We start from the raw sequence: 26,115 nt of genomic DNA on the forward strand, positions 1-26,115 counted from the left end.
AATTGAGAGCCTAGAAATAAACCCTGGCATGTATGGTCAATTAATACTTGACAAGGGAGCCAAGAATACTCAATAAAGAAAAGACAGTCTCTTCAATAAATAATGCTGGGAAAATTGGATATCAACATGGAAAAGAATGAAACTGGACTCCTATCTTACTCCACTCACAAAAATTAACTCAAAATGGTTTAAAGACTTATATGTAAGACCTGAAGCCATAAACCTCCTAGAAGAAAACACCGGGGGAAAGCTCCTTGACGTGAGTCTTGGAAATGATTTTTCAGATACGACACTTAAAGCACAAGCAACAAAAGCAAAAATTGACATGTGGGACTACATCAAACTGAAAAGCTTCTGCACGGCAAAGGAAATAACCAACAAAATGGAAAGGCAACCTACAGAACAGGAGAAAATATTTGCAAGCCACGTATCCAATATGAGGTTAATATCCAAAATATATAAGGAACTCATCCACTCAATAGATTCTGGAGTTTTCTTAAAGGGAGGCAATGTGTCTCCTCTCTCCATCCCCTTCACTGCCCCCAGTACTGTCAGCAGAGGCAAGTTACCTTGGCAAATTTGGAGCCATGGTTGTTGACTTCAGGACCTCTGTGCCTAGCTGAACGCTGCCTGGCCTCCACACTCTTCCCAGTACCATTTATAGGCACGTGGAACCAGGTGGTTTGCAGAACTAACTTGAGACATTACGTGTTTTAAAGAGTTGGAAGAACCAAAACAGCAAGAGCAAAAACAACGTGAGAAGAAAATTATCCCAATATGAGCCTGTTGCCCTTTGAGATTGCTTGGCTACCACCCTGTCTATGTCCACAGGGAAGCAACATCCTGATGAAACACTCTTGGGAGGCGGCCAACATCCAAACATCCGTCACCAAGGCGGCTGGAGATGAACTCAGTGAGACCCGCTTAAGGAGCAGCGGGCTTGCCTCCTGAATGCCATGCAGATGCGCCCACGATGGCCCTCATTCCTCTTCTTTGGCAGCTTCTTAATTAACCATCCTTTTAGTGAATTCAGCTGTGTGCAATTCATGAGCCATGGGCACATTTTAATGACCTTTAAATAATAGTGTTTATAAAACCAGCATCAGAAATGAAATGAGAAACCTCTGCCTGAGCCTTCCAACTACAGCAATCAGCAAACATCAGCTGAGATGCCCGTATGATGTACAGAGTTCAGGGACCTGATCCTTTTTCTCCCCCCCGAGTTGGCTCAGGTAATTTTGAACCTCTGCAGAGCGTTTCTTCATCTGGGGACCAACAGACCCACGAGTGTTCCATAGAGAGAATTCAGCATGTTCATGAAGTCGGATGGAAAAAATTACAACTTTATCTTCACTAACCTCAAAAAGATATTTAGCGTTTCCTTTAATTATAAAGGTTGTCAACAGTAACAGTCCTTATAGAAGTCCCTACAACTTTTTTACTGGGAAAAATCAAAGATATTTTCAAATCAATAGGGAGTTGTTGCAAGTTGTTATCTTGAAATAACATTTACCAGCATCACTGCCTCTAAAATAATTCCAGACCCACCACTTGATCTTATTCAATGCATTAGCCAAAAAAGCACGTGCATTTTATATTACAAATTTGTCTATGAAGCATTTTGATAACTGTATTTCGACATCATTGCAGTCTGCTTTGGAATCCTAGGAATTTTATTTCATACATTATCAAAACATTATTCTGAGAAAGTGTCTCTGGGTTTCATCAGGCTGCCAGGGATTCCAGGGCAAAAATAAAGTTAAGGACCCCACAGCTGGACCTCCTGATGGGCCTCGTTCCTCGTCCTGATGCCCACCCATGGCACACCTTTCTTCTCTCATCCTCATGTGCAACTTCCTTGTGTCCTTTTCTTAGCTGCCCTGACTCCTTCCCCACCCCCAGGCACTACCCTGGGCTCCATTTCTGATAAATCTTCCAAAACTATAAACTACAAGTATAAGCATTGCTTCATAAGCATGCAAAATGTGCACCCTCAGAGGGTTGTGGGAATGTTCATTTGGAGCTCGAAAGTACCAAAAATGCCTTCTAAGTGCAAAAGAATGAAGCTATGCTGCTGGACCAGTAGGCAGTGGGTTCACCTGAGGGCAGTGGCCAGCAACTCCTCCATATGCTCCTCCACGAGGCTGGGAGACTTGGGTCTACTTAAGTCAGCCACAGAGGTCCTCAGCGAGTGAGTGGCACTCCTTCATGGCCACACAGATGCACCATCCTGGAATTTAGCTCTTGGAGAAGGTCTTGCAATTAACCTTCAACATGAGTTCACAGGACCATTGATTGCATAAATGACACGTGACCAGATTTTAAAAGTTAATGCACAAAATTATGTTGCCTTTAGGGTCAAAGAGTGGCTGACTCATTAAAAAGGCTCACAGGGCCATAAGTCTTTCAGAGGCTCCTTGGCGTTAAAATTAAGTTCTTACATCTTGCTTCTCTTTTTTGCCTTTCTTTTTTCCTCCTCTCTCTCTCCCTTTTCCTACACCCTTCACTGACTATCTCTCTAAGTTTGTGTTTTAAGAAACTTTCTTAAAAGTGTTGCCTTCGGGCTTCCGTGGTGGTACAGTGGTTAAGAATCTGCCTGCCAGTGCAGGGGACACAGGTTCGAGCCCTGGTCCAGGAAGATCCTACATGCTGCAGAACAGCTAAGCCAGTGAGCCACAACTACTGAGCACTCATGCCACAACTACTGAAGACCGCACACCTAGAGTCCGTGTTCCACAGCAAGAGAAGCCACTGCAATGAGAAGCCCACACACCACAACGAAGAGTAGCCCCCATTCGCTGCAATTAGAGAAAAAGCCCACACGCAGCAATGAAGACCCAACGCAGCCAAAAAAAAAAGTGTTGCCTCCAGTGGGGTTCGTTCTCTGTTTCATAAAAGAAATGAGTTTTGAAAGGAGGTCTGGGCCCAGACTTTGTGGATTGGTGAAGAGGAACAACTTGACTAAAAGCCCAGAATGTAAAATGTAGCAAATGCTCTGGGATTGAGGCCACGTGTCTGGTAGTACTCAGGGCTGGAGACCAACCCTCTAAACATTCACAAGGATGAGGCCTGGCATCTTGGGCATCCTCACATGCCCCAGAATAGTGCTGCCTTTGACAGAAGTGAGCTGTTGCCTGAAGACCAGCAGATCTGACATTTTCATCTCATATTTAATCTTTTTATTTACATATTTTTTCTTCCAGTTTTATTGATATATAATTGACACACAATACTGTATAAGTTTAAGGTGTACAGCATAATGATTTGACTTACATACATCGTGAAATAATTACCACCATAAGTTTAGTGAACATCTGTCATCTCATATAGGTACAAAATAAAAGAAAAAGAAAAAAAACTTTTCCCTGCAATAAGAACTCTTAGGATTTACCCTCTTAACAACATTTATATATAACATACAACAGAGTTGATTATATTTATCATGTTGTACATTACATCCCTAGTACTTATTTATCTTCCGGAAGTTTGTACCTTCTGACTGCCTTCATCCAACTCCCCGTCCTCCCATCTGCCGCCTCTGGTCACCACAAATCTGATCTCTTTCTCTAGTAGTTTGTGTGCTTGTTCTTTTTTGAAGTATAATTGACCTACAACACTACATTAGTTCCTGGTACACAGCACAGTGATTCAATATTTCTGTAAATTACAAAATGATCACCGCTCACCTCACATTTTAATGACAGAACAGGACCTTGTAAGGACAGACAGACAATGCTGGTCAGAAACCACAAACTGTTGTAAGCTTGTGTGAAGAGAGGAAAGAACGTTGACCAGAGTATAGGGAATCGGGTCCTGCTCCCTTCTCCATCCGTACACACCGGGAGGCCTCAGCAAGCCTCAGGCTCATTTATTAAAATAAAAAAAGAGAGAGAGAGAGTATCCACAGTTATTAGGAGACTGTGAAGAAATAGTGGAGGTGAAAAAGAAATACTTGGAAAAGTAGAATTTTTCTGCTCAAATGGATTGCATTTTTATTATATTTTGAAAAATACATTCTTCATGTTTGGTGAACTCATTTTGAAAACCAGCGTTTTCCACAATTTTTGAATGATTCACCTATAACAGTAAAAGTTTTAAGGCACACAAAGATCATGATACGTGTCTTAGGAATATGACACCCTCCTCAGGGTTGCCATTCTTTTTTTTTTTAATTTTTATTTTTGGCTGCTTTGGGTCTTTGTTGCTGAGCGTGGGCTTTCTCTAGTTGTGACGAGCAGGGGCTACTTTTTTGTTGCGGTGCGCAGGCTTCTCATTGTGGTGGCCTCTCTTGTTGCAGAGCATGGGCTCCAGGTGTGCGGGCTTCAGTAGTTGCAGCACGTGGGCTCAGTAGTTGCGGTGCGTGGGCTTCAGCAGTTGTGGCCTGCAGGCTCTAGAGCACTGGCTCAGCAGTTGTGGCGCACTGGCCTGGTTGCTCTGAGGCATGTGGGATCTTCCCAGACCAGGGATCGAACCCGTGTCCCCTGCATTGTCAGGCGGACTCCTAACCACTGTGCCACCAGGGAAGTCCAGGGTTGCCATTCTTATAATGTGGAAAGATATCATTGTTGCCATTTACGTTGACTTTGACATTCTACCAATAGAGACCAAAAATTAAGGTTAAGTCAGAGCCAGATTACTTTAAAAGCTAATCAGGATTATGAATTTGGTCCAACAGGTAAAAGGGAGCCATTGTATGTTCTTGAGCAGGGGAGTGGCATGAAGTACCACTTAGGAGAGTAAAATTGGCAAGAATGAGCAGGCTGAATGGAAGGGACAAGAAACTGCAGTCAAAGCAGTGCAATGGTAACTCCAATACTCCAGCTACAAGGCGCTTCCTCTTCCTTGCCTGAGAACAGGGCCAGCCAAGATAGACTTTTGAAGTCAATGGATATTTTTATTTCTAACATCATTCATCTCTCAGCCTCTGAGCCTCAGAATATAGAGCACCTCATGCTATCCTACGAGCTTCAGTCAGCGCCCATCCACATGGGTCCCACACCATAAAAGATCCCCCTCTTCAACTTTGCTTCCTACTCCCCTTCCCCACCACAGAGAGCCCCTTCTCCAGGTGCAGCTCAACCCAGCTGGACCCAATGAGATCAGTCCCCTTGCCTTCAACCTACAGCAAACAGAGACGTTTACTCCCTCCCAGAGGACTTTGACTTTCAAAAGAGAATCCATGTTCGCACAAATGGATCTGCAGTCCATGAAATCTCATGCTGTGTGACCTCATAAATCGCAGGGGGGTGTGTTCTTGGCAGGCAGCCTTAGGGGGGCTACCTCCGCAAGGTGCGGCCCCTGAGCTCATCCTGTGTGTCATAGCTCTTTCCCGTCCTCTCCCAGGATTCCTGGCTTCTCTAACAGCCTATACATTCAGAATAGGGACAACCTGTTACTCGGACAAGGCTGGTGCCCCATCTGCCATAGTGGATGCTGGGCTTCCTGAAAGAAGTAGTCCCAGGCCTGAGCCAGGCAAGCATGGGCTCCAGCTGCTGACGTCATAGCCTCACAGAGGGGTGAGGGCAAGAGGAGAGACCAGCAGCGGGAACAACCTCCCCAAGCCAGGAAGATCCTTGCCACCAGCTAGAACCCTTTCCTCATCAGGAAAATGAAGCCCTTTCAGCTACAATATTCTAGGAATCATTGAATTTCTTAAGGTAAGCTAGCAAGGCATAATCTCTGGGTCATTGCAGGTCACCAGCCATCACAGCTAAAAGTAAAATTGGCCAATTAAGCTGTTACTTCCCAGCAGTTGTCTCATGGAGACATTGATCAGCCCACTGGTTAACAGATTTTCAAGTCTCTTCTCGACTGACTGATGGATTTTACCAAAAAAAGAACTCAAAGCTCAGCTTCCAGCCTAACAGGCAGTCACAGTCTGGGATGCCAGAATCAGGGATGAAAACAGCTTACCTAAAGGCAAGTGCTATGTAATAGAGTCCAGAGTCCATAAGGGCTCAGGTAGCAGGACATGCATTGCAGGAACAGCTAGAGAAAAATCAGGTTGATCTGGAATGTTCGTGTGAAGCACAGGGTCTCAGGCCGGGGCCTGCTTCCCTTTTCTTTCCACCTACCAGTGAGCAGCATAAGATTTGGGGAGAAAGGGACAGGAGGCAGGCTTGGGGCCAGCCATTGCAGAAACCACTTAAAATGGTATGTCTTGTGATGGCACGGGCACCCTCCAGAGCCCTCTTTTTCCATAAGAGCCTCTGGGGCTCACCCATTCCCCTGCGCGCTCTGAGAAACAGCCCAGCCCAGCCCCAGGCCCCTGGGCCACTGCGGAGCTGCAGGAAAGCATTACAGAGTTTCTCTCAAATGACACTCTCTGTCCCATGGCTGATGCTGTGGTTGGGGAATTTTATTGGGCCCATAAATTCTTTATAGCTGTTCTTGTTTGTTTTGAAAACATTGGAGTTATCAGTGGGATCCTGAAAGAGTTTTATTTCACTCTGCAGGCAGGCCTTATTTTTGGCCTGGCAACTTGGAGAGCAGAACCTCTTCAGGAAAGGGAAAAGGAGCCAAAAAGAAATGACTTTTCTAAAAAGTTTCAAGAAAGAAAAATGGTGTTGGAGGTGGAAGTCCACCTAAGGATGGAGCAGAGCACAAAGGCAGCAGGCCCCGTCCAGGGGTTGCACTGGGGCCTGGTCTCAGAAGGCCCAACACTTGTTTAATGCATGGTCATCACCATCTTGAAATTCTTTAAAAGTTTGGAAGAAGGGCCTCTTCATTTTCATTTTGTACTAGACCTCACAAACGATGCAGCCAGTTCCGGCCAGCTGGTCTGTTTTCTAAGAAGTTCCTCCTTGTGTTCTCAGAGGACAAGGTGGGAGCTCAGGGGAGAAAATGGCCATCTCAGATGTAAGCCTACAAGCCAAAGCCCACCTGGGACACAACAGCCTTCAGGCTCACCCCCCAGGTTCCATCTGGACCTGGCTGGGGCCTCCTCTGGGAGAGCAAATCTGTCCCAGAGCAAAGGTCCTTGTTTAGCCTGGGTGTCCATGCTGAGTCCACACACGCCCCAGGCCATGTCCTGAATGACTTTGGACCCTCAGGTAAGAGGAGCCTCCTTAGAGGACCCAGGATTCAGGTGGGCTGCGGAGCTGTATTCATTCCGTACAGCTGTTGTAACCAGTGCCCACTGGGGATCTTAAAATGACACAACTTTATTCTCTTACAGTTCTGGATACCAGAAGTGTGAACTCAGTCTTACCGGGCTTAAATCAAGGTGTCTGCAGGCTCCAGGAGAGAATCCCATCGTTGTCTCTTCCAACTTCCGGTGGCTGCCGGCCACCCTTGGCGCATCATGTGACCTTCTCACTCGTGCCTCGGACTCTGTGGTCACAATGTCTCCCTCCTTTCTGTATTAAATTCGCCTCTGCCTCCCTTGTATACGGATGCTTATGATTACATTTAGGGACCACCTGGTAGTCTCTCTCTCACAAAGGAGGGATTAATTACCTCGGCAAAACCCCTTTTGTCATATAAGGTAACATCCACAAGTTCCAGGCATTTAAGGATGGCTGTCTTTGGGGGCCACTATTCAGGCTGCCTCAAGGGCAGTTGTGAGTTGGTGCTCTGTGGGAGAAACTCGGGGTCTTCCTGCTGCCCCAGGCTGCTCTACGGCTTCCCTCCCTGCAGCTCCCCACCCTGGGCCTGAACTCCAGAGGGCCCTGGCAGCCATCCACACCTCTGCAGGGCCCCCAGCCCCACGTCCACCAGGACGTACCTGTAAACAAACATGTTCAGAGAAGGGAAAGAGGAGCGGGGCAGGGATGGCCCCAGGACCTTGCTCCTCGCTTCCTTGGCTACCAAGATAGATCGATTTGAGCCAAGATGTGAATCACCTTTAACACAGGCATGCATAATCTTAATACCTAGTTAGACCCAAAGAAAGGATGAACAAAGTAATTTCAGGCCCTGGAGAGGCCCATGAGGAGGAGACCTTTGGTTAGGCCCTGGAGGATAAACCATATCAACTTACCAATAGGCAGGGGCAGGTGACCAAGACCAATTAAAGAGAGCAGCTTGAGCTCTTTATAAACACAGTGGCATGGCCTAAAATGAGCTCTGTGCGGCTGGGTCAGCCTCTGTTTAGCCGCCGAACTTGACTGAAGACAGAACAAGGCAGGTAGGAATAGAGGCCAAGTGGCCGATTATCCCAAAGGCTGCTCTTTGGCCATCTCTGACTGGACAGTTTACACACCAGAGAAAATGGTCTCAAATGATTCACCAGCAGTAAAAAGCCTTGACGATATTGTCCCTTGGAAATGGAAGTAGCATTCTCAGTGGAATTGGGCCTAAAGCAGGTGCTGCAGGGCCTGCCCTGAGCCCCCATGAGGTCTATGGAGTTTCCCTCTGTATCCCTCTTGTCCCCTAAGAGCCCTTCTAATCCCCACCCTGCCTCGCCAAGGTCCCCAAACATGCAACCCACAGTGCCCGATGCTGTCCCCATCTTTAAGGGTCCTGTCAGGAAGGGTTCAGGGAACAGTGGAGGAAAATTAACACATTTTTAACAGAAAGGGTGAATAACATACTAAAAACCAAATGTATGATGTAACTAATTTGTATCAAAATTCAGGAGGAGAGGTGCTTTTGTGAAGAAGGTGGTACTTGGAGTTGGCCTTGGAAGGTGAGTTAGACTTAGGCAAACAGAGGTTGGGGTGGTGGGTGGGAGGATTAAGGAAGAAAGGGGACAACCGTAGGAGAGAGTTAGCGAGAAGGCCAGATGCCCTGAAAGGGAGGGGCTGGAATCAGGGGGTCTATGGAGGACACGGTATTGCCATAGCCTGGTCTTCAGAGGACAAGGCCTAAACTAAGGTGATGGTAATAAGGATGAAGGGCAATGGGAATAGAGTTAATATGGCCCAATGAGAGCCATCCATCCACCCACCCACCCTCGAATGTGTTCTCCTGGCCCTCCCCTTGCAAATGATGTTCCCACTATCCCCCAACCCGGGAATTGCCCTTGATTCTTTCCTCTTTTCCTCAGAGCCCTGTAGTTAAACACCATCAGCTCTATTTTTTTCTTTTTTTTAATATTTAAAAATTTTATTGGAGTGTAGTTTATTTACAAAGTTGTGTTAGTTTCAGGTGTACAGCAAAGTGATTCAGTTGTACATATACAAATATCTACTCTTTTTTAGATTCTTTTCCCATATAGGTCATTACAGAGTATTGAGTAGAGTTCTCTGTGCTATACAGTAGGTCCTTATTAGTTATCTATTTTATATATAGTAGTGTGTATGTGTCAATCCCAATCTCCCAAGTTGTCCCTCCCCGCCCTTTCCCCCCTGGTAACCATAAGTTTGTTTTCTACATCTGTGACTCTATTTCTGTTTTGTAAATAAGTTCATTTGTACCATTTTTTTAGATTCCACATATAAGTGATATCACAAGATATTTGTCTTTGTCTGACTTACTTCACTTACTATGACAATCTCTAGGTCCATCCATGTTGCTGCAAATGGTATTATTTCATTCCTTTTTATGGCTGAGTAATATTCCATTGTATATATGTACCACATCTTCTTTATCCACTCCTCTGTCCATGGACACTTAGGTTGCTTCCATGTCTTGGCTATTGTAAATTGTGCTGCAGTGAACATTGGGGTGCATGTATTTTTTCAAATTATGGTTTTCTCCGAATACATGCCCAGGAGTGGGATTGCTGGATCATATATGGTAGTTCTATATTTAGTTTTTTAAGGAACCTCCATACTGGTTCTCCATAATGGTTGTACCAATTTACATTCCCACCTACAGTGTAGGAGGGTTCTATTTTCAAAATGTATCTTGAATCAGATCACTTCTAATCACCTTCATTGCCATCCTTCTAGTTCAAGCCACAATCTCTTGTCTGAGTTACCAAAACAGTCTGCTTTACATGTATCATTTCATGTGAGTCATTTAATTCCTTCCTGTGAGGAAACAACCTTATGAGTTAAATCCTATATCCTTATCTTACTGATGAAGAAACTGAGACACAGAGAGCTTACATAAGTGACAGGTCTGGGGCGAGACCCCTGGCTCCCCGTTATGCTATACCCTTCCCCATCTTCTGTGACCAGCTGAAGAGATGGTACAGATCTAGGAACAAACATGGAAAGCTGCTCGGGATGTACTGCAAAGTGAGAAAATAAGAACTCCATGCCTGTACAGGCAGGAATGCACCTATCTTTTTAAAAAATGGTATATGTTCATACATGCATTGAAAGTAGTGTAAAAGGATACCAACGAAATATTAATATTAAAATGGGAGAATGAGTGCTTTCTGTTGTAGTTTTTCTCAAATTTATGAGTGTTTTTTTTTTGTTGTTTGTTTGTTTCTTTAGTTTCCACAATAACCTGGAATAGGTCTTTGCTCACATTTCACCTTCTGGGTAAGACTTCCCTAAGACCCTTACACCTACTCTCACAACTCACCCTTTCCCTCCCCTGCTTTATCTTTCTCCATGGCTCTTATCACCACCCAGTAGTTAATTATTTTAGTGATTCTCTGTCTCTCCTCTAGAACGTAAATTCCCTGAGGGTGAGATTATTGCCTGTTTTGCTCAGCCCTATATTCCTAGACCGTAGAACAGATAACTCATAGTAAGCACTCAGTTTGTTGAATGAATGAATGAAATAGTTGAATGAAAGGAAAAAGCTTGTCATTTCTGTAAGCAAACGTCATAGGCAACCTCTTCTCCTAAGGCAGACAGACCCAGAGGACGCTGAAACTGACACTCCCGTGGCTCAGCTGTCCCTATCAGCTTGGGGCAAGGTGTTTGCTATCTCAGTGCCACACCCCCAGCGGGTATTACTGCCAGAGGGCAGCCAGCTCTTTGCTGGAGTGGTAGCCTGTGGCGTTACCTGCCCATCCTGTTATTTCCTCTATGTGTACAGAAACCTGTAGCACCTGGAGATTTCACGCACAGCCAGCTTTGTGTAACTTTGCTCACCGCCTTTGGTGGAAATGGTCCAGATCTCTCCCTAGCCACAGTGGAACAGCTGATCAGGGCACTGTAAACAAAGCCAGGTGCTAACTGCTTCCTGCCCAATAACGATATTCAGAGATTTAGTTCAACTCTCAGCCTCAAGAGTCTACTGTGCAATCCGCATCCCACCTTCAAGAACTGTGAGGGAGAAATACAGCCCCTATAGCCATCGCATTCGACATAATCCAAGAGCTGAAATTTTCTGTCTTGCAAAACAGCGTGGGGACTTTCCTGGCCCCATCAACTTAACAGACAGTTTGGTTTTACAACCAACTGGGGGAAAACCTAGGGAATTCTTGCTTCTGAATCTCCTGGGAAAATGTTGTTGTTGTTGCATATGTGAATGTTTTTAATTTGATTTTTCAATTGTTAAAATATTATTATAAAAACACCAAAGAAAATCCATGAAGCATCATCCCACCATCCCAACATTACAGTTCTCATTTTCCAAGGTCCCCTTCCTGTCTTTGCCGGAACATCATCATCACACTTTTATAGTCCTGTTCCACACACACGTTTGCACTCTGTGTCTAAATTTTTTTTTCTTTATAAAAAGATGTTTTTAAAATCTTCCTAAGTCTAGTTTCTAATGTTGGTATTATATTCTTTAAAAGGTAAGGTGTGAGAGAAGATGGAAGAGAATCCCTAAAGCACCAACCAGCCTTACATTCCTGCCACTGCCACCGCATTCTGTGCTCAACCCAATGTCCTAGCACAGCAGTTCTCAAAGCTTTGTTTTCTGGAGTTTTTTGTTCTCTCTCTCTTTCTTTTAAATTGCAGTATAGTTGATTCACTCAAACCTTTGGTTTAAAAAAACAACAAAAACAAAAAAAACCTTTGGTTTTGTGACCTCATCACACTCTTAACAATTATTGAGAACCTCAAAGAGCTTTTGTTTGTGTAGGTTATAGGTATCAATATTTGCTAGAGTAGAAAATTGGGCTTTCCTGGTGGCGCAGTGGTTGAGAGTCTGCCTGTTAATGCAGGGGACACGGGTTCGAGCCCTGGTCTGGGAGGATCCCACATGCCGCGGAGCAGCTGGGCCCGTGAGCCACAACTACTGAGCCTGCGCGTCTGGAGCCTGTGCTCCGCAACAAGAGAGGCCGCGATAGTGAGAGGCCCGCGCACCGCGATGAAGAGTGACCCCCGCTTGCCGCAACTAGAGAAAGCCCTTGCACAGAAACGAAGACCCCACACAGCCAAAAATAAATAAATAAATAAATTTATTTAAAAAAAAAAAACCAAAAACTGTGAAATTTAAAAATATTTATATATTCATTAAAAAAATAATGACATTACATGCCATCATAAATAACATATTTTTATGAAAAAGTAACTATACTTTTCAAAACAAAGGAAAATTTAGTGACAAAACTGGCATTGTTTTGCATTTTTGCAAATTTCTTTAAAGTTTGGCTTAATAAAGGACATCTGGATTCCTCATAACTGCTTCTGCATTCAGTCTTTGTGGTATACTCTTTTGGTTGAAGTATATGAAGAAAATCCAGCCTCATCCAGATGTGTAATTGGAAAAGGGAGGCGTATTTTAACAGTCTTTTAAAATAATTGTGGATGTTCTTCTTTGTTCCTATCCAAATCTTGACAAGCGGAGTTTATAAAGATCAGCTGTAATGTGGAATTTGAAATGATATCAATAAACTTTTTATATCTGTCACATAAAAAATATATTTGTCTATCTTGCACTTGGGATCACTCTTTTACTCATGCATTATTTTGAAACATCATACATTGGTCATTTGGAAGATATTGGTTCACTGAGTCATACAGAGTTTCCTAATGTTGACATAATTTATTATAAAGTATTTTAAAAATCACATTTGTTCATATCACCACCGAGTTCATCAGAAAAGTCTTTAAGTATTGGGAAGCTCTCAAGCTCATAGCGAGAACACAAGTTTTCCCAAAACAACAGTATTTTTTTTTTTTTTTTTGCTTAAAAACTTGAATTTTATCATTAGCAACACATGCTATCAGTTGTTTTCCTTGAACTGAGACTCACTGCATTCATTTTTGGAAAAATGTCTGCCAAATACTCTAATCTCAATAACCATAGTTTGTCAGTCATTCTGTCATTTTTCTGTGCTCCATGAAAAATGCAATTAGTTCAGCTTGTAACTCATTCAGTTTGCACAAGCGCTTTTCCTTATGACCACCAGTGTCCTTAGCTTTGTATCAGAAATGCTTTATACTTGCCATTTCATCACACAGCATATTAAAAAAGTTCTTATGTGAACTTGATTCTTTTTTAAAAAACTATGACTGTATGGTGGTAAAAAATACAGTTTCAATACCACACTGTATTAAGGCATAAAGTCAATGCTTTCATTGATATTGTGGTGCCAAAGAGTTTAATCCACAATTGCTTTTGCACCATTCAGTAAAAAATGCAAATAACATCAATAGTATTATTATGAAGATGGTTGAGCTTGGAAACTTTCTGAAAGGGCCCCAGAGACCCCCTGAGAGTCTGTGGATCATAACTTAAGAACTGCTGCTCTAGGAAAGCTTTGGGATGAATCACTCTGGGCAAAGGAATACTTACTACTCTGGCGTTGGCCTCAGACTCCTATCTGGGGTGAGCTGAGTGGGACATATGTGAGTTATAAGGACTCTTGATCTCTCTACTCTGAGACTATTCTAAAAGAGAACCAAGTGTCCTTGACCACTTTCTCCCCAGTCATACCCTTTTCCTCAACCCCCTAAGTCTTACCAATCTGAAAGAAGCACCTGAAGATATCCCAGAGTGACATCACCAAGATGGCAACATGCGTTGTCCTGACTTTACTCCCCCTCACAGGCACAACTAACAACTATTCAAGAACAAGGCACCACTGAGAGAATCCTAGAACATGGGGGTGAGGCTGAGACACTTCCCTGCACCAGAGAGACCAACAGAGATTGCATTAGAAAGTAAGAGAAACAGTTACACACTGACTGCCTTGCCCCTCTCCCAGGCCAATGCAACCTCCAGTTCCTCCAGTGGGAAAAGAGAACCCAAGGGGTCAACCAGCCATCCACAGCATTGTGGATGGCTTTGCTGAAACCCCTACTCTGATCTCGCCCCATGGGGATTTCAGGAGAATCTGTGGGGCTCAACCCCTGGGAATCTGACTGTGATGGAGAAGGGAAGGGCTTGCAACAGCTAGCACAGGTCGTTGGCTGACCAAGTTCACATCTGTGGTCCCCAAGTAGTAAACGCAACTAGCAGCTTCGCTCATCTGCAGAACCAAGTCAAGGGAGCCCTCTGACCAGGGAACTCAGCGGGAGTGGAGATCTGCCTGATTCAGGTCCTCAAATGAGAGGTTCTGCTGGCACTAGAGCCGGGTTTGCCCACTCTCAGGCAAGGAGTGGATTCACAGCCCCACCCGCTGTGGAGAGTGTCTCCTGGCCCCATCTGACGAGAAGAGCTGGAGGCAACTCAAGCAAGTGGTGCCGCCCAGCAGTGCTCAAGCTGAGAGGTGGGCAGGCCAGAGCCAATAGTTTGCAGAGCAAAGCCAGTGACCCTGCTCAGCCAGGGAACTTGGGGTGGAGTTGGCCTGAGTTAAGGCAACAAAGATCTTGACCAATTTTAGAGCTGCTTCTCCCACTATACCCAGGTATGGAATCTAATTCATACCCCCCAGTTATTGCTGAATACAACCCTCAGTCTCTCTGACCAGGGAACCTATCCAGAGAACACAGGAAGCTGCACAGCCCATTCAACAGCCCTATGTACAGTGGTACTTGAACAGAGAGCACGGCCCATGGCTCCCCCCATTTGCAAAGCAAAACTGGTAGCCTCAGCTGACCAGCGAATTCAGTGTACACTCTGGCCTGGTTCGGGTTCCCAAACAATTGAGCTGTCCAGGCCCTGAGTCTCATCCAGATGCCCTGCCAGAGCAGGGAAGCTAATTCATAGCCCCGGCTACTGCAAATATAGTCCCCAGTCCTGACCATTTGGTAAGCTCAACCAAAGAATCCAAGTAACTGCAGAGCTTCCCTTAGCCTCACTTAGGACTTACCCACCTAAAGTCCTATCCAACTGTTCTCAGCCAGTGACACACACCCTTATCCCCATCCCTCAGAGCTCAAACAGTTGCCTTGCCCCAAAATAGACCATTACATCAGGACCAACCTGCCCATGGACTTTATCAGTAAGCACACTCAGAAACCCAAACTGAGCTGACTGGTGAAGAACTGTCTCTTCCAAAGTAAACCTGTAAAGTCAGGAAGAGGAGCCCAATTACTCAAATGCATAGATATCCAATGTAAGGAATCAAGGATCATGAAAAATCAGGTAAATATGACACCACCAAAGGAAACTAATAAAGCTCCAATAACTGACCCTAAAGAAATGGAGACCTATGAACTGCCAGACAAAGAATTCAGAATAATCTTCTTAAGAAAATTTAGTGAACTACAAGAAAACAATGACAGCAACTAAACAAAATTAGTAAAACAATGCATGAACAAAACGAGAAGTTCAGCGAGGAAACAGTAACCGTAAAAAAACAAACAGAAATCCTAGAGTTGAAAAATACTATAACTGAGCTGAAAAATTCAATAGAGTTTCAAAAGTAGACTTGACCATACAGAAGAAAGAATCAGTGACCTGGAGGATAGGATATTACCTGGCCAAAGGAGCAAAAAGAAAATGAGTGAAGAAATCCTATGGGACTTATGGGACACAATGAAAAGAAACAATATTTGCATTACGGGAATTCCTGGAGAAAAGAAGGAGAAAAGAACAGAAAGTATATTTAAAGTAATAATGGCTGAAAACTTCTCAAATCTGGGGAGAGAAATGGACATCCAGATCCATGAGGACCAAAGGACCCCAGATAGGTTGAATCTGAATAGGGCTATGCTGAGACACATTGTAATTAAATTGTCAAAAGTCAAAGACAAAGAAAGAATTTTAAGAGCGGCAAGAGAAAAGAAAGAGGGGGAATTCCTTGGCAGTCCAATGGTTAGGACTCCATACTTTCACTGCCGAGGGCACAGGTTCAATCCCTGGTCGGGGAAACTAGGATCCCACAAGCCGAGTGGCACGGCCAAAAAAAGAGAGAAAAGAGAGAGTTTACATACAAAGGAACCCACATAAGACTACAGGCAGATTTCTCAACAGAAACTTTTCAGGCCAAGAGGGAATGGGATGACATATTCAAAATATTGAAAGAAGATAACCGTCACCCAAGAATTGTATACGCTGCAAAGGTGTCCTTCAGAAATGAAGGAGGGATAAAGACTTTCCCAAACAAACAAAAGCTGAGAGAGTTTATTACCACCAGACCTGCCTTACAAGAAATGCTAAAGGGAGTTCTTTGAGTGGAAATAAAAGAACATGAATTAACATCATAAAAACATAAAAAGACAGATGTTAGTGGAACTTACTTAAATCATTTCACAATATATGCAAATCAAACCATCATGCTGTATGCCTTAAACTTATACAGTGATGCATGTCAATTATTTCTCAATAAAGCTGGAAAATTTTTCTAAAGAATTATGTATATCCCAAAGAAAAGGCTTTGTCCCTCAGACCCTCGGCAGAGTTCCCCAAACCACTTGCTCCTTCCTCTATGCTGTCCTCTGGTCTGGCTAATCTTTCCCAGGGCAGGAAATCCCCACAAGAGGGAACAGCTCCCAGCTTGCCTAATCCCCACTTACCTAAGGCCAAAAGTATGGACAAGAGTTTTTAACACTTTGTTCCCTCCTACTGAAAATACATTCCCTAAGGACTTTGTCCAGAAATATGCCCTCAACCTTTATCAGAATGCAGAAATGGGAAGCTTAAAGCTCTCCCCACTCAGTATTTGATGAGTGACACTCATACTAGCAATTCCGCTTTGTTCAACATTTGTGCTGCTTCTAATAGTTCACGGTTAAAAATAATGCAAAAGCAAATACCTTGAAATATATATATTTTTATCTTTGAAATTCTTTCTTAAGGTTAATCATTCTACCCGTTGGTTTTAGCCAGCAGACACCTAGCATCTGGCAGGACAACACTTTTATATTGTGACATTTGGTTGGCTACTTGGGAACCCTATAACTTGTGTGTGCCACACTCTTGATTGCAAAATGAGCTGTGCGAACTGTTCCTTTTCCACAGGAAATGTTAGTAATACAAATGGTGTTAAGTGGCGAACAGATGTTCAGTTACTAAGACAGAGAGAACCAAGGTAATGTTGGGGACCAGAATCCAAATAACAGGAAATAGTCACATGATGTAGAAGGTTCTGAAGTTCTGTGCAAATTGGACTCTATAATGAGGTAGATGGGCAAAGAGTAAAAATACCAGATTTGAAGATTAAAGCAAGAAATTATTCTCTAGGCAAAAAGTCTAGTATAGTGTTTAACAAACATGGGTTTGGAGTCACGTGTATCTAGATTCAATTTCCAGCTCTACAAATTGTGTGTGTGACCTTGGAAAAGTCACCTAAACTGTCCAAAGCTTGGTGTCTTGTCTCTAAAACGGAAATTGTAAATGTTACTACCTTGATAGGGCTCCTGTGCCCTCAGGCTTCCTTTTGGGTTTGGCCAATGGGAGAACCAACCGATGAGAAGAAGGGAAGAGAAGAGAAAGAAGGTCTCTTCCTTCCTTGTGGGGCTGTGGCCATGGCCCTCCACAAAACATTGCTGTTCTTCTCCAGGTCACCTGCTCTACAGTACTTGCTTCTCTTCCAGTTTCCAGTAGCCTCTCCTTTCCCACGTCCCCTTGGCCCCAGGGATGGGAGCAGTTCTGGTGCTGCTAGCCCTAGGATCCACAGCACTATCCCTTGTGATTCCCCTATTGCTCCCACATACTTTTGTAATTAAGCCCTTAGTAAATAGACCCTCCTCAAATTATCCTACTTTTCTTGGGCATACCTGATTCCCTTTGGGACCCACACAAATGCAAAGTCCTTTCCCTGCTTTTCTCTGTATCATAGGGAACTACACTCCCCAGGCGCTCTGGCTTCCAAATGAGTTCAGTCAATAAGGACAGTGGTAAATACTGGATGATGGAAGGCAGGGACTTGCCCATGTGTGTCCTTCTTTGCTTTCAGTGGTGCCCCTGTGGTTCCAGCTTCTACCCTGTGCTGGCCTCTGAACTTCCATAACTCAACCCTTTTTCTTTTGCTTCCTGTTGCTGACCTCTCAGTTGCCTCATCATTGCTATCTGGGTTCTCACCTCTTCCATCACCTGCAGAACCAGTTCCCTAGATTGAATATCTTTTGTTTTCAATACTCAGAGGCTTTCTGTTTCCTGTTGGGTTTCTGTTCCTGATTGATACATTCTCTGAGCCTTAGTTTCCTCATCTGTAAAATAAAGGTAATAAAGAATACCCATCTCTGAAGGATATTGTGAGAATATCAAAGTGTGAAAACTACACATAGTGTATATAGTAACTGCTGAATACGTATTAACCATTATTTGTCTTCTCGGAGTTTCTGGTGGTCTTTGGGATAAAGTTGACCCTCTGTAATATGACTTAGAAAGTCTGGCCCCTGTCTTCCTTCCAGCCCATGGTAGGTCAGGAATCCAAAACAGTAAGTCATGGGTAAAGGTGTACAGAATACCTACTTGTTACTAGGAAGCAAAGGATCAGAAATCCGGATGGAAAACAGTGCAAGCCTACACAAACGGAGGAACCATGCAGTGAGCGTGAAACTGAGATAAGTTTCCAGTTCTGCTGGAACAGGAAGCTGCCCCACCTCCTATTATGCAAAGTTAGAAAGGCAAATGGTGGCATCTGGTTGGAAAAGGAGAGAAGGGGAGTATAGGTTAACTAATTCTGACAGAAAGGTTACAGAGTGCTGGGCATGTCCCTTGAGTTAAGTGATTCAGGTGGCATTCAAAAGTCCTAGTATGTGGGGAAAATCCAGAGCCCTCTCTTTTATTTCTCCTGTCACCATGGAGCTGGGTTTCTTGACTGGGCTGTCTACACCATCAAACCAACCAGAGACCTAATCTTCTCTCATCTTGGTGCCCACACCCCACAGGAGGGAGGCTGGTTAGCTCCCCCTTCTCCCCGAAGCTGGTAAGGGCTGGGTGGGTACGTCTTGTGTTCCTGTTGTGAAATGGAATGTACAAACAGGGGATGTGATTCATGTCTGTAGACACATAGTATTCCTGACAGCTAATCAGGAAATGCCTTTTTATGTCTGGTCTTGCAAAGTCTTTTCGAAAGTTTGATGGAGGCTAGATGGGAGCCATCATTTAACAGAGAGCACTTGTTATCTCTCCAAGGACTGACGCCACACGCCGGTCACCACAGAGTTCTGAGAAAACTCTACATCCCCCCTCCTCTTCTTCTGCCCCACGCCTGTCCTTGCCCCGCACCTCCAATGCATACACACACACCCCACACACACATTCTTTGGAAGAAACATCACATAACATGAGAGATTCTTGAGACTGAAGTATGTTGTTTGTTTTCAAGGAAGAATAACAGTTTCCCTTAACTTATATGAAATAGAGAGAAATATTTAAAAGGCTTGTAAGAACAAATAAATCCAGCTCTCATCTGGTGCTCAGTAAATGGGGATGAGGGGAACAGGTAGGGAGAAGAGTCATCTATAAATCAAGTGCATTTAACAACTTGAATTGTGGCTTCCCCAGAAGGAAATAAAAACTGCTCCTCTGATCAGAGAAGCAGAGCTTATTAGTTTATCTTTCATTAATTAATTAATTAGTTTTGCAGGGAGGCACCTAAATTAACAAAAAGGGCTAGATGTCAAGGAAATACAAGATTTTCATGGAAAGATGATGGAAACCACAATTTACTGGTGGCAATAGTTTACTGGAAACCATTCCTTAAACATCTGAACAGAAATGAAAGTCAATATTTTAATGAACTTAGGCCAAGGGAAGCGATGTGTTTAAAACCTTTCCAGGGTCAGGACTTTCGCTCAATGAGTAAATAGTGTCTGATTGGTTGATTAATAAGGATGTAGTTTGAATTCCTTGAGATTTAACAAGACAACAAATTGGGGTTGTTTAGATTTCTCCTTTGGACCAGCAAGAACACTTTGACACACCTCCCCCATAGGGAGGAGGGGGAGGGAACCTCCTTGAATCCTTTCCCAGACTCTGAGTCCCCCAACCCTGAAGTCACACACAGCTCAGGAGATAATACAGAGGGGACCCCTGAGTTGAGAGAGATTTATTCAATGCCGTCTTGAAACTATCAGATGGGGAGATAGAGGAGCTTTTTGTAAAACTCGGTATCCCCTCTCCCCTACAAAAAAAAAAAAGAAAAAGTAAAATTTGCTTCTCTGATCAGAGGGGCAGTTTTTATTTCCTTTGGGGGAAGCCTCCATTCAACTGGACATATGGATGACTCTCCTCCCTCTCTGTTCCTCCGTCCCCCCTTTTTTGAGCACGATGAAAACAAATGAAGTCATCCTTGTCTCCTCTGCTCTATTTTCTCGCCAAGTCTGGCCAGGGCTTTTGAAGGGGGGGCTCCAACTTTCTCTTATCTCGGTCCTTGGGACTTTGCACGAGCGTGTTCAAAAAAATAGCCTCTCTTCCCCTCCTTTCCTCCTAAAGGCTGAAGTTTCCTAACACTCTTCTTTCATGTGCCGCTGTCCCTCCACAACTGCCTTTTGCTTTCACGCTGAGTCTAAACTTCTCTCCAGAGCTCTCAGCCGTTCTCCCGGTCTTCCCCAGCCCCCTTCTCATCTGTGCCCCCTAGTTCTCCCTCTAGTTCCATCGGTTTCCTCCTCCACTGGCTGGGCTTCTTTCTGTCTTCCTTCTCTTTCTCCACGGATTTCACCCTCCGTGGACGTTCCTTCCCTCTCTCTGCAGAGCACACCTCCCCATCCAAGCCCTGCTTCTCGAGGACTTCGTTCTCATATTCGTCCCTTTCTCGAAGCTCCCTCAACATGTAGAGTTTGTGATGCTCAGTTTAGCACCTGATTCACCACACTTAACGGATCATTTCCAAACTGCTCCATTTGTGTCAATCTCGTCTTCCATCGGTATGATAAGGTTTTCAAGGATAGAAATCCATTTCCTCTGCTTACCTGTATTGACTGTAGAAAAAGTTTAGAAGCGAATGCATGATTCAAGATGGATCCGTTGACATCATCGTGGGGTGGAAAGGCCTTTGGAGTCAGACTAATCTCGAAGCTGCCACCTCCTCACCAGGTAGCTGAGACCTCTGAGTCTCAGTTTCCTCACCTGTAAAAAGGGGACACTAATACTTGGCAGAGTTGCTTAGAGTATTAATGTCATGAAATATTACCGGAAAAAAAACCCGAACGAACTTTTTGGCCAACCCAGTACTAAGGCTTCCTACATACAGTTTGGCCCATAATTAGATGCCCAGGAGACGGTAGCAATTTCTGTTATTATTGGACTCTGGAGGAAGTAGGTGGCAAGATTCAATTCTGGAACTGAATGGGACTCACTGTTGGAGACCCCTGCCCTTTGATCCCTAACTGATAGGGAGAGAGGAAGCAAGTGTAGGTTTGCTGTCTGCTCAGCCCAGACATAGGTGACTTGTGTCTAACTCTCTGAAGGAGATTTACTTTATAAGGTGAGAATGCAAGTCTTTCCAGATGGGACCAGCATACCAGAGGCTCATTCCCTGTGCCCAACTCATAAGCTCCTTGCTTCAGAGATAATGCAGGGCCCAGTTGTAGAGGTCAACGTTGTCATCCAAGAGCAATGCCCCAGAGACAAGAAGCAGACGTTTGGCCTTGGCAGAGAGATTTTCCAGGCAACAGGCTGGTGCTAGACACATAAGGAATGGCTCAATCAATGCTGCAGCAACCTGGATGCTGAAAGGCACAGAGAAATATGAGAGTTAGAATAAAGTAACAGACTCTGAAATAGTGCTTACTATGTGCCTACGTTGCTCTAAGAATTTCTATATAGCAATTTATTTAATCCTCACAACCACCCTATGAGATAGATACTATTATTGAGCTGGATCGTCTCTGTCTACCCACCTGCCAGTCTCTGCCCTTCTTTTATAGATGATGGCACTGAATCCCAGGGAAGCTGAGTAATATCAAGTAATTTGTGGGGCTGGGACTCAAACCAGGCACCCAGACAGCCTGGTCCCAGAGTTGGGCTCTACATTCTCCTCCCAGCATAGCTTATGGGGCTAATAACCAAGATGTGACCAGTGCAAACCCCACGACTGCAGCTTTGTACTTTCTTGGCCTCTTAGGCTACCTCCCCAGATCAGTTCTCAGCACTCAGGCCACCAGGCTCACACTGTGGATGTGGCAACTCACTGGTCATTGCCTCTTTCTCTAAGAAATGTGCAAACCCCTTCCCAGGCCAGTGCCTATTCAGAGTGGTCTTGCTTATGTCAGTCTGACTCCAAATTGGACTGAAGGCTTTGGAAAGAAGTGGAGAGGAAGAATGCCACAGCCTCCCCAGGCCCACTGCAAAGGGATAGGGCATGGGATCCTTTCCTGTTTCTTTATACTCCCTTTTCCTCCCTCTGAAGATGAGGATAATTCACAAAGATCCTAATGAAACTTTGGATGTAGAGGAAGCCAAGACTTTTGCTCTCTGTGTGGGATAACATTGAATCAGTTGGTAAAAACAACTAAAAAATAAACACAATTTTGCTTCACATGCTTGCCATTTTTTTTTGAGGGGTAGGGGGCTCCTCTTTGAGTATCATACAATCACATTTTTCTCAAATGTGAAAAAGTGAACAAAATATTAAATGAATAGATTCACATTTTAATGGACAAGAAAAGAGACATCCAGATGAGTGTTCACCAACTTTCCTACAGACATTGATACCGAGTGAAGTACTATTCTATAAAAAAATTAACACTTGACCATAAGGCTTGTAAAGTTGGAATCATTTGATTCTGAGACTGACTTTAAGGATATTTGGGGGGAAAAAAGCCTGGGGAATTCTCTAGTGGTCCAGGAGTTAGGACTCGGTACTTCCACTGTCAGGGCACGGGTCGATCCCCGGTCCTAGGAGCTAAGATCCCACATGCTGTGCGGTGCAGCCAAATGAAAAAAAAAAGGATATTTGGATCCTTTTTCTCCTCTTTAGCATCCATTATATTTAAGGAATAATTCTTTGTTTCACATGTAGCGGTTAAAGTCATGGACTCTGGGACCAAACTACATAGACTCATATTCTGGACCAGCCACTCTAGGAATCTGGGTTCACCCAGAAGCTGGCTCTGAGATAAGGATTTGGGTACAAATGGCTTATTTGAGAGGTAATGCCAGGAAGCACCAGTAAGGGAATGGAGAGGTGGTTCAGGAAAGGGAAGACAGACAACATGGTGTGCATGAAGGGGCAGGGAACATAGGGGTGTCTGGGGTTCTAGTCCAAGGGTTTTTCTCTGGAAAACTGTAGAGAATGTGATTCAGAGGCATCCCACCCAAGGGGCAAAGAAGCTGAGTATTTATCTACCATCTCCCATCTTTCATTGGCTGAGGGCTACCCCCTAGTATGTGAATTCCCTGGGATTTCTGGCCTTCCCCCTTACAAGCCAAGTTTGCTCCTGTGGCCACAGAAGCCCTCTGGCAGGGGTGGGGACCTGCTTGTCTGCATGGGACCAGTGAGAACCAAAGGACGGGGGTGGAGGACCAACAGCCTCTGCTACAGTCCACCCCTGTCATCACACAAATCTATTCATGCATCTGTCTTGTCACTGAGCTTTGAAGGTGGCTGGTCACAATTTCCAAGGGGAAAAAACCAATTTATAACAGGCCCATGGGTGAGATAAGCCACAGACCCTCTGCTGCAGTTAGTCCAAAGGATCTAATTCTGCTCTTCATCATCTGGTTCTTCTACCCCTCACTCCGAATTCCCCTGACCCTCGGCCAGTCCTTCTGCTGGTCTAGGTTGTGTGCCCAGTGGGATAAGCTACACCCACATCCCTGAGGGGTCTGAACCCCAGGTTTCCATGTCCTTGTCAGGGTGTAGTTGCTGCAATTGCCCATCCACAGTCTAGATGCATCAAGAGGGGACCCAAGCTGTCCTTTGAGTTCCAGACACACTTCTTCCTGTTCCCACTGTGTAGAAAGAAGCCTGCTTCCTTATGATAATCAAGGTCAATTATTCCTGCCAGTATAAAAACATTTTTTTCTTTTTCTTTTTTTTTGGCTTACTGGACTGTTGACCCAGGAGTTTTAAATGACCAGGTGACAGACACAGCTTTAAATTTAGTGAAGCCCTGACTAAATTTGTACAGAAGTTCCTCTCACCTCCGTTTACTTCAGGAACCAGGGTCTTTAGTCTAGGAGAAACCAAAGTTGCAGAAACAGGAAGTACAACCTCTCCAGGTAGGTCACTAAGAATGATGGTGAGAGGACCACTTCCTACTTTTATTTCCTGGATCTGTGAATTCTACCTCCCAGGATAATGACTTGATGCATATACCGTACCTTGAAGACCAATGTCCCAAGCCCATGGTGTATCATCCCCAGCTGGCATCGTAGCTAAGTCTTTATGAGGCCGTTCCAAAACTCTACCTGGCCAGCAGCCTCCAGATGATGGGGTGTGTGGTAGGATCAGTAGATCCTGTGGTTGTGTGACTGTTGTCTCGACTTCACTGTAAAGTTGTTCCTTTGGTCTGAGGTGATGTTATGTGGATTCCCATGTTGGTAAACCAGACATTCTGTGAATCCTTAGATAAAGGTAGACAGGGAAGTTAAATCCACCCCCACTAAGCACGAGTCTGTGTCTCCTGCCCAGTGGGATGGGTCTAATATAATCAACTTCCGACCAGTGGTAAGTTGACTCCTTGAGGATGGTACAAAACTGAGAGCTCAGCATCAGTCTCCGCTGTTAATGGGTCGGGCAGTAGATGCGGCAGTAGCTAGGTCAGCCTTGATAAGGGGATCCCATGCTGGTGCCTCCATCCCTGTCATTCTTATAATCAAATTATAGGCCTGGTTTTCAGCAGTCTGCCCTCCAGCTGCAGAAGATGTGAGTCTCTTTATACACCAGCATAGAGGACTCCTTACCTTCTTCTTCTTCACTGACATGAGCCTGTTAACTTCTTTTTTCAGAGTGACTACTGCAAACAGCAGAAACTAACCCCCAATCTTTGTAGTTACCATTGCCCCCAAATCTTTCAAGTGCTGGAGCTATGGCATAAGCCAGGGCATCCCTTTCCATCAGTACTCCATCTCAATCCCCCATGGGTGAGTCTTAGTAACTATAATGCTCCAGCACACAAGGGGTTTTCACCACCTAACTTACCACCAACAGAGGATGCTTGTTACCTTCTGGCCAGTGAACTATCAGGTTCCAAATCACACTTGTAGGTCTGTTTTCTTGGGCCCCTTCCAGTTAATCCAACTGTCATGGTTGAGTTTCCAAAAAAACAGGTCCTGAGACAAAGATTTGAGTGGAAGTATTTTACTTGGGAGCTGAAACCAGGAAGCATTATTTAGTGATAGATGCAATGGAAAAGAGCAAATACAAGGTGTGTTAAGGAGCATTTTAATGTTGTTGGCATTGTGGACACAATAACAATGGGGAGCTCTGGAAGACCATATAGAGTGTGCTGCAGAAGTGTCCTACTCAAGGTGAAAGGATGCTGGGCTGTTTATCCTCCAGCTTCATTGGGTGAGGTCTGTCCCCAAGGCCATTAATTCTCTGGAACTTCCAACCCAAAGGAGAGTTGGTAAATACTCTCCTGTAGGGTCTACATTCAGATGATAAAAACTAATGTGAGACTTCACATGATGAAACCCAAAGTAAGACAACTCTTGGCAGTTTTCAAGTTCAACTAGGTTGAATACTTCAAGTTAAGGACCAAAGCCATAAGGTTGTCTTCCTTTGCAAACGAGGTGACTGGTCTCCCAAAAAAAAGAAGGGGGAGATTACATAAGCAAATTACTATTTCTTAAGATGTATGAATTTCCACTGTGGGACAGATTCCACAATTTTGGTGTAAATTTCCTAGTCTTGCCACTGACAGCTCCTTTCCATCTTCCCATCACATGGCCCTGTAGTCTGGGTCAAAGCTGTATGTGAGATGGAGGTTGGAAGACCTGAGTTCTCTTCCCTGCTCTGGCATCAGCTCATCATCAGATATGGGGTTCTGTTCTCAACCTCTCTGGACCTCAATTCTCTCATCCATAAAATACGGGTAAAATAACTTCATCCATTACTTTACTGATTAATAAAATGCTGTGTATGTGTGA

Source organism: Eubalaena glacialis, chromosome 4 (genome assembly GCF_028564815.1).
Source record: "Eubalaena glacialis isolate mEubGla1 chromosome 4, mEubGla1.1.hap2.+ XY, whole genome shotgun sequence".
Lineage (NCBI taxonomy): Eukaryota > Metazoa > Chordata > Mammalia > Artiodactyla > Balaenidae > Eubalaena > Eubalaena glacialis.